The sequence below is a fragment of the Tenrec ecaudatus genome, chromosome 1 (genome assembly GCF_050624435.1).
Source record: "Tenrec ecaudatus isolate mTenEca1 chromosome 1, mTenEca1.hap1, whole genome shotgun sequence".
In the NCBI taxonomy this organism is placed as follows: domain Eukaryota; kingdom Metazoa; phylum Chordata; class Mammalia; order Afrosoricida; family Tenrecidae; genus Tenrec; species Tenrec ecaudatus.
In genome coordinates this window covers 45,276,513-45,289,631 of record NC_134530.1, presented here as the reverse complement: position 1 = coordinate 45,289,631, position 13,119 = coordinate 45,276,513, and the positions used below count along the sequence as shown (strand labels likewise).

At 51.2% G+C, this 13,119-nt stretch overlaps 1 non-coding gene across 1 annotated transcript; it reads right to left on the bottom strand.

The window, feature by feature from the left end:
• Window positions 1–8,885: 8,885 nt before the first annotated feature.
• LOC142437956 (U1 spliceosomal RNA) lies at window positions 8,886–9,046 on the bottom strand. The gene has a single exon (XR_012782453.1). It is a non-coding gene; the product is annotated as a U1 spliceosomal RNA (small nuclear RNA).
• Between the last annotated feature and the right edge of the window lie 4,073 nt (window positions 9,047–13,119).

Genomic DNA, 13,119 nt, shown 5'->3' with positions numbered 1-13,119 from the left:
CACATGCAGTCTCCGACCGGGTCTGGGAAAGGCCAGGCTTCACAAAGCCCATTCTCTTTCCTTCCACTTTTTCTACAAACCTGGGAAGCCACTCATCATCCTGCCCCAAAGCCTGTGACTAGAAGTGACTCCAGGATTTGAGCCTCGTCAGGCTGAGGAGCCTGGCTGGCAAGCGTCCCGTGAGGGCTGCCATTCAAGGACAGTGGGACTCCTCTCGGAGGCTTCCAGCCAGAAGGCACAGTCAAGGGTGTACCCTGCTGATGGGGAGACTCCGTCAGGGGGGCTTCAAAGAACCTGCAGTCTAGTTGGGTGACATTCTAATCCTCACCCACCCTGTGCAAATAGCCCCACCTCCAGCCCCTGCAGACCAGTTACCTGAAGCGGTGTTTCCCAACAATTGAGTGAGTACTTTCAGGATGGCAGGGGGCACACGAGTTTGTGAAGAATCAGGGAGTGGGGGACAAGGGATAGTGTGAACACGCAGGAGGCGGGGCCAGGGCAACGGGATGGGTTTAGAGCACAAACATGGGTCTAGGGAAGAGGAATGGAGGCGGGCACAGGCAATGGGGTGGGAGTGGGTGGTCCAGTCCTCGCCCATCGTTTCCTAGACCGTAAAAAGGAGCCAAGCTCTGAGTGCCAGTGAGCACCTTCCTTCCAAATGGCAACCTTTCCCTCTCAGGGCCCCTCCACTGGTGACATGGAGCATCTCCCCGCTCTATCCTAGATCCTACTTCTTGGAGCTGTGAAGCGATCACACATGTAGAGCTCACTAAATGGCAGCTATGATAACTACCCGAAGTGTCCCCTTTTCAGGAGTTTAGGAGAGAGTTAAGCTGGCACTAAGGTGATGGGGGCTGGGAAGAGGAGGGCTAGAACAAGAACAGAGATGGTGAGGAGCAGGTTAGGAGCTGGAGAAAGGCTCTCCAGACTGCACTCTCACTTTGGACCCACCCCCAAGAGCAGCAGCAGGCGAATCACTCAGGGCAGAACTCTCCAAGCAGGAAAACAGAGACTCAGGATTGGGGTGGGGGGTTGAGGGGTGCTGTTGAAGCAGTAAGCAAGGCTATGCCAAAGGGAGCCCCTAGGCACCAACCAGAAGCTAAACTCTGGTCCCACTGTGGGAATCACAGAGCAAGGAGGGTGCCGTTGAGGGAGGGCCAGAACTGGAGGCAGGGTCTGAGGGGCTTGACCTGGGAAGCTCAGTGGGGACTGAGATGGGCTCCTGGGGGTGGGCAGGCACACAAAGGGCTCCACCCTTCACATCACTCTGTGCTTAGCCTGCAGAGCTCTGCGAGAACCCTCCCCATGTGGCCTCGTCCTGAGGAGCACCAGTTTGGGGTCCCTGGACCCAGGGAGGGCGACAGGACACAGAAGGCAAGGGGAGGATGGCATGATGGGGGTTGTGAAGAGGGTGAAGGACAGAGGGAGGCCAACAGGCAGACTGTGGGGCTTGGGGGGCAGTGAGGGAGGTAGAGGACCATCTGGGCAGAGACACCCAGCAACTTCCCAGTAAGAGGAGAAAGTGTTGAGCTTTGGAAGGTGTGAGGTAAGTGGAGGCTGATTCAGGAGGGGGGAGAAGGGGGCTCTCCAGGGTGTGGAGGAGGGGCATGGGGAAGGTGGCCTGGCCTGGCCCAAGTAATGACTTCATAGGCATCACACCACCACCACCACCACCACCACCACCCCCTTTCCTGAGCTACCAGTCTGGTGACCCCTGCCTGCATCTTAAGCTTCTAGGCCAAGCTAGTGCTGATGGGAGAGACTGGGGCCCCTTTGGGCCAGGCCCCCAAGCCTGGCATTGTGCCTGCTGGGGAAGGAGGGGACTAGGGGTCCAGCCCTTGTCAGCCTCCCGACCGGCACTTCGGAGGCAATTAGCAGCCCAGCTGAGCTAATCCCCCGCCTGGCAAGGCCAACACAAACAGGCCCAGGCCGGGTGCACACTCACCTCCCTGTTTGCTGCGGGGCCCGATGGTCGGCCAAGAACAACACCAATAACCCGGGGCCTTCTCTAGGTTAAGAGGAGGACCCGGGCCTGCTGAAGGGCGAACAGTTCCTGACAGCACACACAGAAAGGCAGCCACTGTTCCCAAGCCCTGGGCCAGCCGGGATGAGGAAACTGGACACAAGGAACCATGGAGTCCGCATCAGCACCCGCCCCCATCCCACCATGGCACCTGCAAGGGAGCAAGTCCAGCTTGGGCTGGTGCCACCTTGGCCAGCCCAACCGAGGCCAAGGGAATGGCCATGCATGTAGCCCAGAGCCTACTCCAACATGAGCCCTGCCCTTACGGAGCCAAAAGACCAGTGAGGAAACATGGTGTGCCTGACCCCTGGCAGCACACCCCCTACCTGGAAAGCCGAGGTAGAGCACCCGGAGGAGAAAGAGCCCGGGGCCAGCAGGCTGGGGAGATGGTACCCAGGGAGGCAGACAGGGCCCGGGACAAGTCTGGCCACAGATTAGAGGTCCTGGGCCAGGAGGTGCCTCTGGGCTTCATCAGCTCAACTCAGCAACCGGGGGGAGCCCAGACCCCAGACAAGGCCCTCCCAATGTGCCCGCCCCAGCACCCACCTCCTGCTGGAATCCAGACCAATTGCACACACAGTCATCAGCCTTAGTGGCCAAAGCCCCTGCCCTCACCTAACTGGGTACCTCTCCTTACCCTCCAAGCGCTCGCAGGTCTCCTGCCAAAACTGAAGCCACCTTGGCACGTGTCTTGGGAAAGGGATAGGCACAGCCTCTTATGGGAAGCCTTCCGTGTGGGCAAAGACCTCTCAGGATCCAGCAGCACACGGCAACCACCTACCCACCCCACCCCCCATGGCTCACTGAGCACTCGGCTAGCCACCACAGGCCAAGAAGGCAGCACCTGGATTTCTCCACAGCCTGTCCCTACTTTATAGATAAGGATGCTGAGGCCCAGAGGAGGGAAGATGCATCACCACCTGGAGCCCCCACCCGAGCCTGTGTCTATTTCCTTTACTCCATGACTGAAGCCCAGCCCAGCCCAGCGTTCACCCCCACAGAGCAGCACTGTGTCTTTGGGTGGGCAAAGCTGAACTCTCACTCGACTAGGGCTGTCTTCCATCCACCTAGAGGCTCAGTCTCTGCTCCAGAGGAGTGCCGAGAAGCCTGGGCCGATGGCATCCCTGGGGCTGGCTCTGTGGCAGACAGCTGTCAGGCCCCTGCACACAGGTGCAGGCTGTTCCACCCCTGGCTCTGGACGTCAAACCTGGGCCCTGGCACAATCAGTAGATGAGCTCTTTCCTCTGCAGTTCCTGCAGGGGGGCCTTTGACTAGGGAGCTGCAGGAAACTGATGGCCGTGGCACACACACACCAGCAGTCTGAAGCAGGACTCTCTGGAGGGTCCTCACAAAGCTGTTTCCTGGCTCTCCTCACAGCTCCGGCCCTCTAAGGCCTGCTGTGGGGCCTGAGGCTAGCCAGTCAACATCGAAGGTAGAGCGTGGCGGGGTCAACTCCCAAACCTCCACGCTGTGCAGCCTCTGGAACCTGCCACCCCCAGGGCAGTGTGGCCATGCAACACGTGGTGGGGGAGGGGTGCTGAGGGTGGGCTCTGACAGGGACTGGGGGCTCCAGGCCCACTGAGTTTGGATGGCATGATCATTGGCTGGGTTTCTGGTCCTTGTTGGGAATCTCCATCCCTTGTCCCTGGCCCCCCTCCCGGTACCTCCTGCAGCCCAGAGCCCCTTCCCCCTCCTCCAGCTTCTTGGACAGAGGCGGGAGGCACCTGGGAAGCTTCAGTGATGGCTGATGGTTATCACCGCCAGGACAGGGTAAGTTGCTGCCCCTCTGATTCATCACAGAGTTGGCGTGGATCCAAAGAAGTGACCAGGGCTACACAGGCTGCTGCAAAGAATGCAGACTGCTTCAGTTCCGGAAAGAGGGAGGCGGAGCAAAGGGGCAACTCGGTCATTCCCATCAAAAGAGGATGAGGAGGGGGAACTAGACTTGCCTGCAAAAGTGCAGTTCTGGTGCGGAGCTGAAGTCATACAGCTCTGGGTCTGAGCTGCTTCTAGGCCCCTTCCTTACTGGGTTAACCTCTATTGTGTCTGTGTCGCATCAGACTATTGTGACGCGTGGACCAAGGTAGGCAGGTGTTCAATAAACAGCCCTCCCCAGTTCCCATCACAGCTGACGTGTACCATGTACCCTGCCCTCCCCACCTGGACCAGTATCTATACACGTTCCATCCTCTCCTCTGGACCTGATATATTCAATATGGTGTATGATATGCCAGCACACCTAGCTTCCTGGACACAACTGTCAACCCTCGCCGAAGTCAGTGTGCTGGGCAGACACAGCCCTATAGGGGCGTGCAGGGTCATAGCTCAGCCCAGCTCACTCAGCACAGGTGAGGTATCAGCCAATTGGCGAGAGATTCCCCAACCTCTAACCTCCGGCCCTGGCTTGGAGGGACAAAACCCCTGCCTTCTGTTAATTCTGGCTGACATCTCAAAATAAATCTTGTGATTGAAAACAAATCTAAACTGGTGATTTCACAATAAGCATATTCAAATTATACACACCACTCGCCCACTGGCTATTCTACTACTTTACCTCATGAGGAATTTAGTGGTTAAAGTTCTAGAGTCAAGTAACCCCAGCTCCACCAGCTGAGTACCCTGGGCAAGTCACTTAGCCAGTTAAGACACGGAGCTGGGGGAGGGGAGAGGATGGATAACGGGGACGGGACAGGCTAGTACTAGCACCTTGAGCACAGCCCATCAAAGAGGTCCCTGGCCATCAGCTGTTGCTGCTGCTGTAACAGCAGGCCGAGCCTGCTTCCACCCTCCAGCTCCCATCCCGAGGATTGCTGAGCCAGCTGATGATTCAGGGAGGGGGCCACTCTTTACAAAAAGGGGTGGTGTTTTCCCCAAGGTCCCTGCCATCTAGAACAGGGCCACCCAGTTGCTAGCATACTGCATGCCCTCTGGGCTGTGAACTCCTTGAGGGGGGCACCTAATGCTTCGTTTTCCCATGCCTGGAGGGCAAGGGAATGAGCAACAGCCAGGTGAACTGAGAACCACACCTAGGAACACCACCCTCTCCCGCCAACTGCTGCGCCTCCAATAAGTACGAGGTGGGCTCAGCTCCTGCCGGGAGCAGTGCAGGCAGGGGCTAGAACCCTCAGAAAGCCCTCAAAAGCTACAGCTTGATGCCGGAGATTCTGGGCTCCTCCTCCTCCTCCGGGATAAACAAGTGGGAAAGGATCAACCATTCCCTCTCACTACTAGTCCCCAGATCACAAAACCCAATTCCTCTTTCAGGGCCCCAGCCTCAGCCTGGGTCCATGACCCCTGGTCCTTGTGCAAGGCCTCCCCGAAGGGCCAGCCCACATGGCTTTGTTATAAATGATGCCCTGACCCACTGTCTGCCGGTCGCCTCATCCCCAAGATTCCTGCAGTCGCAGCCAAAGACAACAGTGGACTCATTTCTTTGGGGCCTGGAGTGGAAGGCTCCCCAGCACCTGGGAGCAGCTGGAGGTTGGAACTCAAGGACTCGCCGCCGCTGGTCCCTCCATCTGTGCCAAGTGCATCTGTAAACAAGTCTTCTGAGTGGCTCCCTGCAGCTGCTCCGCAAAGGGTCCAAGGGAAAGCGCCTACGCAGGGCAGCCCATGCTTACAACCGAGACAGAGGAGCTGGCACCAGAGGTAGCCCTTGGGTACAGCAGAGCCACTGGCCCTGCACCCAGAGCCTTAGGTGGGTCTGCCACTGCCCAGGTCTGCTGCCTTGTGCCAGGATAAGTGGACCCCAAAAGCCATGAGGCCTGTGTCACACTGCTGTAGGTCCCACTGTTTTACAAGCTGGCTGAGAGAACGAGCTCGCTGGGGCAGAGAAGCCCTGGATGCTGGGCTGTTGTGCGTGACCCTGTTTGCTATAAAACAGCCAAGCATTCCTAGGAGCTGGAATCGCGCCGAGGCCACAGAGCAAGCCTTCCCAGCCATATATCTCCAGGCGGGGGACAGGCCTGAGACATCTGAGATAATAAAGACGTGATTGTCTCAGCCCTGGGGCTCGTCTCTTCTTTGTCCCAGGGCTCAACAGCCAGTGAGAAGTCAGCTCCTCTCCCACTGGGAAAGTACAAATCCATCAGCGCCTGTAATCCCTGGGGGGAGCTTCCCAGAAACCAGGCCCGGGCCCAGGGTGCCTGCTCTCAGCACTGGGCTAATGCCATCCGTCTGCAGAGTACACATCTCATGTGCACCAGCCCAACAATGCAAGGGTACTTCATTCTAGAGATGGAGACATTACAGCTCAGTGAGGTTAACAGGCTTGTCCAAAGTCCCAGCTAATAAGATGCACAGCTGGGTTTGAAACCTGCATGTTTCGATCCAAAGTCTTTCTGTTGCTCCAACTCAATCTGCCCTTTTGTGTCTGGTTCCTTCTTCCCCAACTTGTGGCTTCTAAACTGCAAGGAAGTAGAGAGGTTTCCTGAGGGAAACGTCAAGAAAGCCCCAAACCTAGACTCGTTAATCCCGGTGCCACAGCAGCAGTTAACAGCCTGTCTCTTGAGAGTCGTGCGCTTCAACGTAAGCGCTCCCAATGGTCTCTCCCAAGGGTGTGTGGCTTCAGAGAGGGAGAAGACACACACATAGTCGTGCTGATGAGTATTACCCATTTTGTAAACTGTTAGAAAGGCAGTCCTAGGCCTTCCCAATCCCAAGTTACATGCTTCAGTAGAAAGGGCATGCAACCCAGAACCCAGACTTGGGTTCAGCCTGCGAGATCGTGTAGCAGCTCAACCCTAAGGCATTTTCTCAGGGACCTTTTGATGACCTTTCTTCCGCTTTATAAACAGACAGGGCTGGTGGCCCAAAAATGGGCTCTCTTGGTTTCTTTCCATTCCTGACTCCCCTCTCTCAAACATTTGAGCTCATTGTGTGCTCAACCCCACGCTATACACCCGGAGAGGCCGCACTCAGGTTGAGGGACGTTATAACTTGAGACCAGAACCAACTGGCTGGCAACCCACAGGAGGGAAGGCCTGCTGAGGAGTTCAAGTACAGGGATGCCCAGGGGCCATATTCACTTCCTTCTGCTTCCAGCCTACCATAGGTTCTTTCCGCTTGACTGAGGGGACTCAAGCCTAGAGGTTTAGCCCCCCTCCAATTCACACATTCAACTGCAGAAGGGCAAAGATATGACCCAAGTGACCCTTCCAGCCCCAGAATCTAACATAGCAGCTACTCACACTTCCTTTTCCATCCTATGCTTGTGAATCTTTGCAAAACGGAGAGCTTGAATGGAGAGATACACAACTGCCTCCTTTAGGGCAAGAAATCCTTCCGAATGACTGGACATTCTCCTGACTTCCCATTTCAGCTCTGGATCCTCAGAACTACAAGAGGGCATGAGTCTAATGATCCCAATTTAAAACAAACACAAACCGGTTGCCATGGAGATGCCAACTCAAGTGGGCATCAGAGGAAAAATGTGGTTCTACAGGGCTTTCAATGGCTGGTTTTTCTGGAGGAGGCCACCAGACCTTTCTTCCAAGGTGTAGACCCAGCTGTTGACCTTTCTATTTACAGCCAACTACTTAAACCAGGCCAGCACCCAGGGGCACCACCCTAATGGCACTCAGATGTACACATTCTGAACACAACAATTCTGATCCCTCAAATAAACACTCACTATTCTGACAGTCAAATCTGCCTATCTGCCCTCTGTAGGAGACCTTGTATGCGTCTGCATAACAAAGGACCTGCTTCCCGGAGTCTGCGCCACAGCTGGGCTCAGGATGCAACCGTAAGAGGATGAAGACTGCTGGTGAAAGGTAGGTTTGGTTGCGCACAAGAAATCAAGCCAACTGTGGTCTAGGGCCCGGTAGGAATGATTTCAGAAATGTGAGAACAGAACTGAAGTGCAAGCTGGAGGTCTGCATGAGGAGACACTGAGGATGTAAGTTCTTTCCCCAGCAATCTGAGGAACAAAGTCTTTATTCTCTTTCCAGGGACAAGGAGGTGCAAAAACGGACAAATGTTGCTAAATCCTAGGTGCACAGTCAGCCAGGTTTTTCTTGCTGTTTCTCTGCCATCTAGTGGCTGCTCTGGATCATTACAGATCTATCTCCTGGCCCCTCCATTATCTTCCCAATACTATCCATTATGCTGAATCTTTTACGTAAATTATTGCTAATCTTCTTAACACTGGAAGGCGATTGTTAACACTATTTTCCAAAGAGGGAAAGATTTTAGGCTTACAGAAGTCACACAGAGGTCAATAGAAAATGCGACACCAAAGTGCATCCCTGTATCATTCCTCCTGAATAAATGAAACAAGAAACAGGAGTTCAGTCCCCAAACAAAAGCTGACCTTCAATGACTATTTACTGCGCTGATCAGTTTCCTCTCACGCTGGAAAACAGCACCTTGAACTAGGCACATCACCCCACACAATCTCTACATCTGAAGTCAGAGACAATAACCCAACATGTGTGATTGTTTGTTTTTTCATGTGTGATGCTTCTACAGCAAAAATAAACCTGGGAAACCCTCTGCTTAGATGAGGAAGCCCCCCTAAAACCACATCGTGGTTTTATTTCTATAAACTATCTAGATTAGGGTGCTTGCTGTTGGGTGCTGTGAAGTCGGTTCCAACTCTCAGTGCGCCTCAGATGAAGCACGCCTCCGCGCGGCCACCCTCCCAACGCTGGAGGCCATAAATGTTGAGTCCCTGCTGGTCACTGGGCCCAGTCATCTCACTGAGGGGCTTTCCTTTTCATGCTGCCCCTCCCTTTCCAAGATTTCAGTGATGTCCTCTGCCAAGGATGGGTCCATCCCGAAAACGTTACAGCTCCACTGTAAGTCGGTTTGGATGTTAATTCAAATACTTCATTTTTTAAAAACGCCTTTTCTTCCACCCTAGGAGAGAGCGCGAACGCAGTCCCCCAGTACCACAAATGATGCAGTCGAATTTCCCACATTTGGGGAAATCGCAAGGGTCAGCACATCAGGAGTGCAATGGATAAGCCTCGCCCTGGGAAAACCACCTTCGTGATCATATCTCCCCTGCCAGGTAAGTATTAATTATTGTCTTTTATTACTGTTATCTTTATTGGTCTTTAGTGGCTGTAGCTGAGGACAACCTACACTTGTATACTTAGTCCCTGGGTGGTACAAACAGTTAATATGATTGGGTGCTCAAATGCACCCACATAAGCACCTTGGAAGAAAGACCTGGTGCTCTTCAGAAAAATCAGCCACTGAAAACCCATGAAACATTGCTCTACTCTGACACACACGGGGTCACCTGGAATCAGAAAAGACTCAACAGCAACCACTGTCCTATAGTGTTTAAGTATGCTGATTTTATTAACCATCAGTCAACAGCCAGAAAGCAAAGACTTACAACTGTAGGAGGGGATGCAACAACTACTAAGCAGTGTCTGACCTTCGAATCTCTTGGCAGAGCCCTAGACACACCAAAAGGGTGCACAAAGTTTGTTTGGGGCAAGGGAACAGAGGAAGGGAGATAAAACTGCTGGGCTGGCTTCCCCCACAGCAGCTCTGTTCCATATAAAACTTTTTCTGTGTATGTATTAGGGATTTATTTATATGTGATCTTGTTGGGCGCACTGCTAAAAAGGCAGCCTATTTTGTGTACACAGGCAAACAGAGGCACAGAAATGTGCAGCACAGCCAAGAAAATTCTAGGAACTCAACTGAAACCGAAGTCTTCAACTCCTAATCCATTTTCCTGTAATTAATATTACTACGATGGGAAAAATGGAGAACAACAATCACTACAAAGCAAGATAAATGTGAAAACAGGGCTTTGTTATTGTTGTTGGGTGGTTCCAACACAGTGACCCCAGAAGCAAAGAAAGAAAACACTGCCGGTCCATGCCATGCTCACAATCACTGCTTTACTTGAGCCCACTGTTAGTCGCTGTGTCAATGCATCTAGTTGAGGTCTTCTTCTTTTTCACTGTCCCTCTACTTTATGTCCTTTTCTCCAGAAACTGGCTCCTCCTGAAAACATGCCCAATTTACACGGGGCAGTCTTACCACCCAAGACTACTTCACACACTTCTTCATACAGTCCAGCTTCTCGAATTATGTGCTCAGCCTACAGGAGTAAACATGATGCACCCTTTTCGGATCTGAAACCACACAGTAAGTACCCTGCTCTTCTGTTCCAAAAACTGCCTCTTGGCAGGTTCCGTATAACCACAATGAAGTATTCCAGAATTCCCATTTTCACAATGCTATCCATAATTTGTGATGACCCACACAGGCAAATTCCTTTGGATAATGTCAATACAATACTGGCAAACATCTCTCTGCTTCTTACCAAGATCCACCTGACATCAACAATGACATCAACAATGTTCCACATCCTTTTCTTAATCCAGCTTGAATTTGTCTGTTCCTTGGCAATGTACTGCTACAACCATTTTTGAATTAACAAAATTTTACTTGCATGTGATAATAGTGGTTTCATAATTTCTGATTATAAAAAATTAAAGAAAACACTGCCATCAAGTCCATACCTACTCAGAGCAATCTTATATGGCAGAGTGGAAGAACTCCTTAGGGTTTCCAAGACTGTGAATCTTTAAAGAAGCAGACAGCCTCTATCTCTGTCTTGTGGTTAGTAGGCTAACACGTAATCCACTGCACCAGTAGGGCTCCTTTAATGACTTGGTTGCCATGTAACATTTACCAGGGTTCAAAGTCCCTGGGAGTTAAAGGTAATCTTAGACCAAACTGGCACCCATGATATGGAAGTTTTGTAGTAACAGATAAAGTCATGTCGTCATGCTCTCATGAGGCAAGTGACAAATTCACAGGTGCTTAATTGTCCTTCACAAGCTGCCAAAGGATGCACCAGACTCCCTAGCACCTAACTCCGAAGCAAGAGGAAAGGATGACACGTCTTTAAACAGTAAGAGGATCAGGATCAAATGAAAATTTCTCTCCCATTAGGTCACTGCAAACCTCATAAAGGCAGGCCAAGAATATGAACACAACTAAACTAAATAAATAAAATAAAAATTGCCTCATGGAGGGGAAAAAACCCCTCCAGATTCCTTATTGGTCTGAGTGGCTAAACGAGGAAGAGTACAACTGAAGTGGACTTGGAGTCTTTAATGACATTCAAGTCCACTGTAAACAGAAAAATAGAAAAAGGCCAAGCAACTGACACTGAGGCATCATATAGTTTTATCTATAGTTCCAAATTCCCAGCCATATGACAAAGTTCTTAAAGGTCAGACAGAAAATTCCACATGGTGAAACACTCAAGCTCCCTCAAAGCCCTTTCCTACACTTGACAATGGGCAACTGGACCCTTACTCACCAGCAGCCTCTGATCCAGAAGCCAACAGGGTTCTCTGGTTCTAGTTTGGCATGATGACGATGACGACGATGGTGACTTCTGCTACTACTTGCCAGACACTGTGCTTTACATAGAACATTTCATGTAACTCTCACGACTTCCCGGGCAAAGTAAGCATGGCTACTTCCACTTAGAGAGGGGAATACACAGGAACTTGCCTAATGTGGAAATCAAGTTAGTGAGAGCCAAGCCTCAACACTGACGACTTTGTACTTTCTCTACAACAACACAATGACAAGTTGTTGAACTTCAATGTTGCCATCCAACAAATGATACGTCTACCTTGCCTCCTTTACAGGTTGTGTTGAGGGCCAAAAGGAAGCACTGATGCACACATCTGAAGTTTATGAGTTTGCCATCTAACAAAGTTAGCTAGTGAGAGGACCATCAATCGGAGCTTTGAGGTAAAACACCGCTCCAGAGCCCCAATTACCTCCCTATATTTTGATCAAACTTATTCGGCTGTTCTCTTTCTCTTGATCACATGGAAAATGTGGAAAGCAATTGTGCTGCTCTATGTGCCATTTGCTGTGGCGGCAAAAAGAGACGGGGAGCTAAGTTTGAAAGCAGGCCCCCCACACAAGCCTCTCGGTGTGGGCACTCACTAAGGGCCAGCTTTCTACTACCCTGGCTCTGTCCAACTCACCAGGCTGCTGCTAAAAGCAGGGGGCCAGCTACACAACTCAAATCCTCATCCCAGTGTCTAATAGTTCTACAGCCTCCGGCAAGTCGTTCAACTCACCTATGCCTTAGTTCTCACAACAGACAAATGCGAATTTGAGGACTAAACTATATTCATCTACACTCTTAGAAGAGTGTTAGTATAAAGTAAACATTCAAATATTAAACATTTAAAAAACAGCAACACAACGGCTAAGGCACCTCAAGAGGCACAGCCTCTCCAATGAAAAGGGCTTCATTCTGTTACCACTGCTCCCAAAATCCCTCGGAACGCTCCTCTGCAGTTACTCGACCAGTGCAGAGGAGGTTTTGAGGTTGCTGTGCTGGCCCTGGGCACTGTATGATGTTCAAGCTGTTAATTTCCAGCTTAGTCTGAGGCACACCCATTGAATCTCTAGCACGTGTGCATGGGCTAAGCACTTAAGTTCCACAACGTCCAAACCCTGATTAAAGCCACTGGTCAATGATGACAAATGACTAAGATTCTAAGTCTCTCAAGACAAAGGGAACTGTAGTTATCGCCACAGACCTGTTTGGGAATCAGTGATACTGCTATGTGCTTCACACAGTGCAAAGTACATAGGAAGTGTTCGATTAATGGAGCGTTTATGTTCCATGTCTTTTATGACATGTCAGAGCTCTCCTTCACTCACACTCCTTCTGCCTGAGCCAGCTTATGTATCTCTGCATGTCCCAATCAGATCCAGCCTTCAAGGTACAGCTTAAGTGCTGCCCTTTTTTGAGAGGCCTTGCTAATTAACGTTCAGTGCATTCTCAGTCCTACTCCTTACTCACACTACTAGAATCATACTTCGCCATTTTGCTATCTACCACAGAACCTTGTAGCTTCAGTACTTGTGTGTGTACACAGTACATGTATAAAACTATGCATACACATCTGCTAAATCAACCTTACACAAAACAAGGCTTTTGGATGATTTATGAGATCTTCATATTATAATATCCTCTGGAAATGTCTTACTACTTAATGTGCATTGCATTAACCTGGCTTAGACCAGCAGGATCTTAATGTAGGCCTCAGCCTAGGGCACCGCTCCTGTTCATTGTGAGGCAG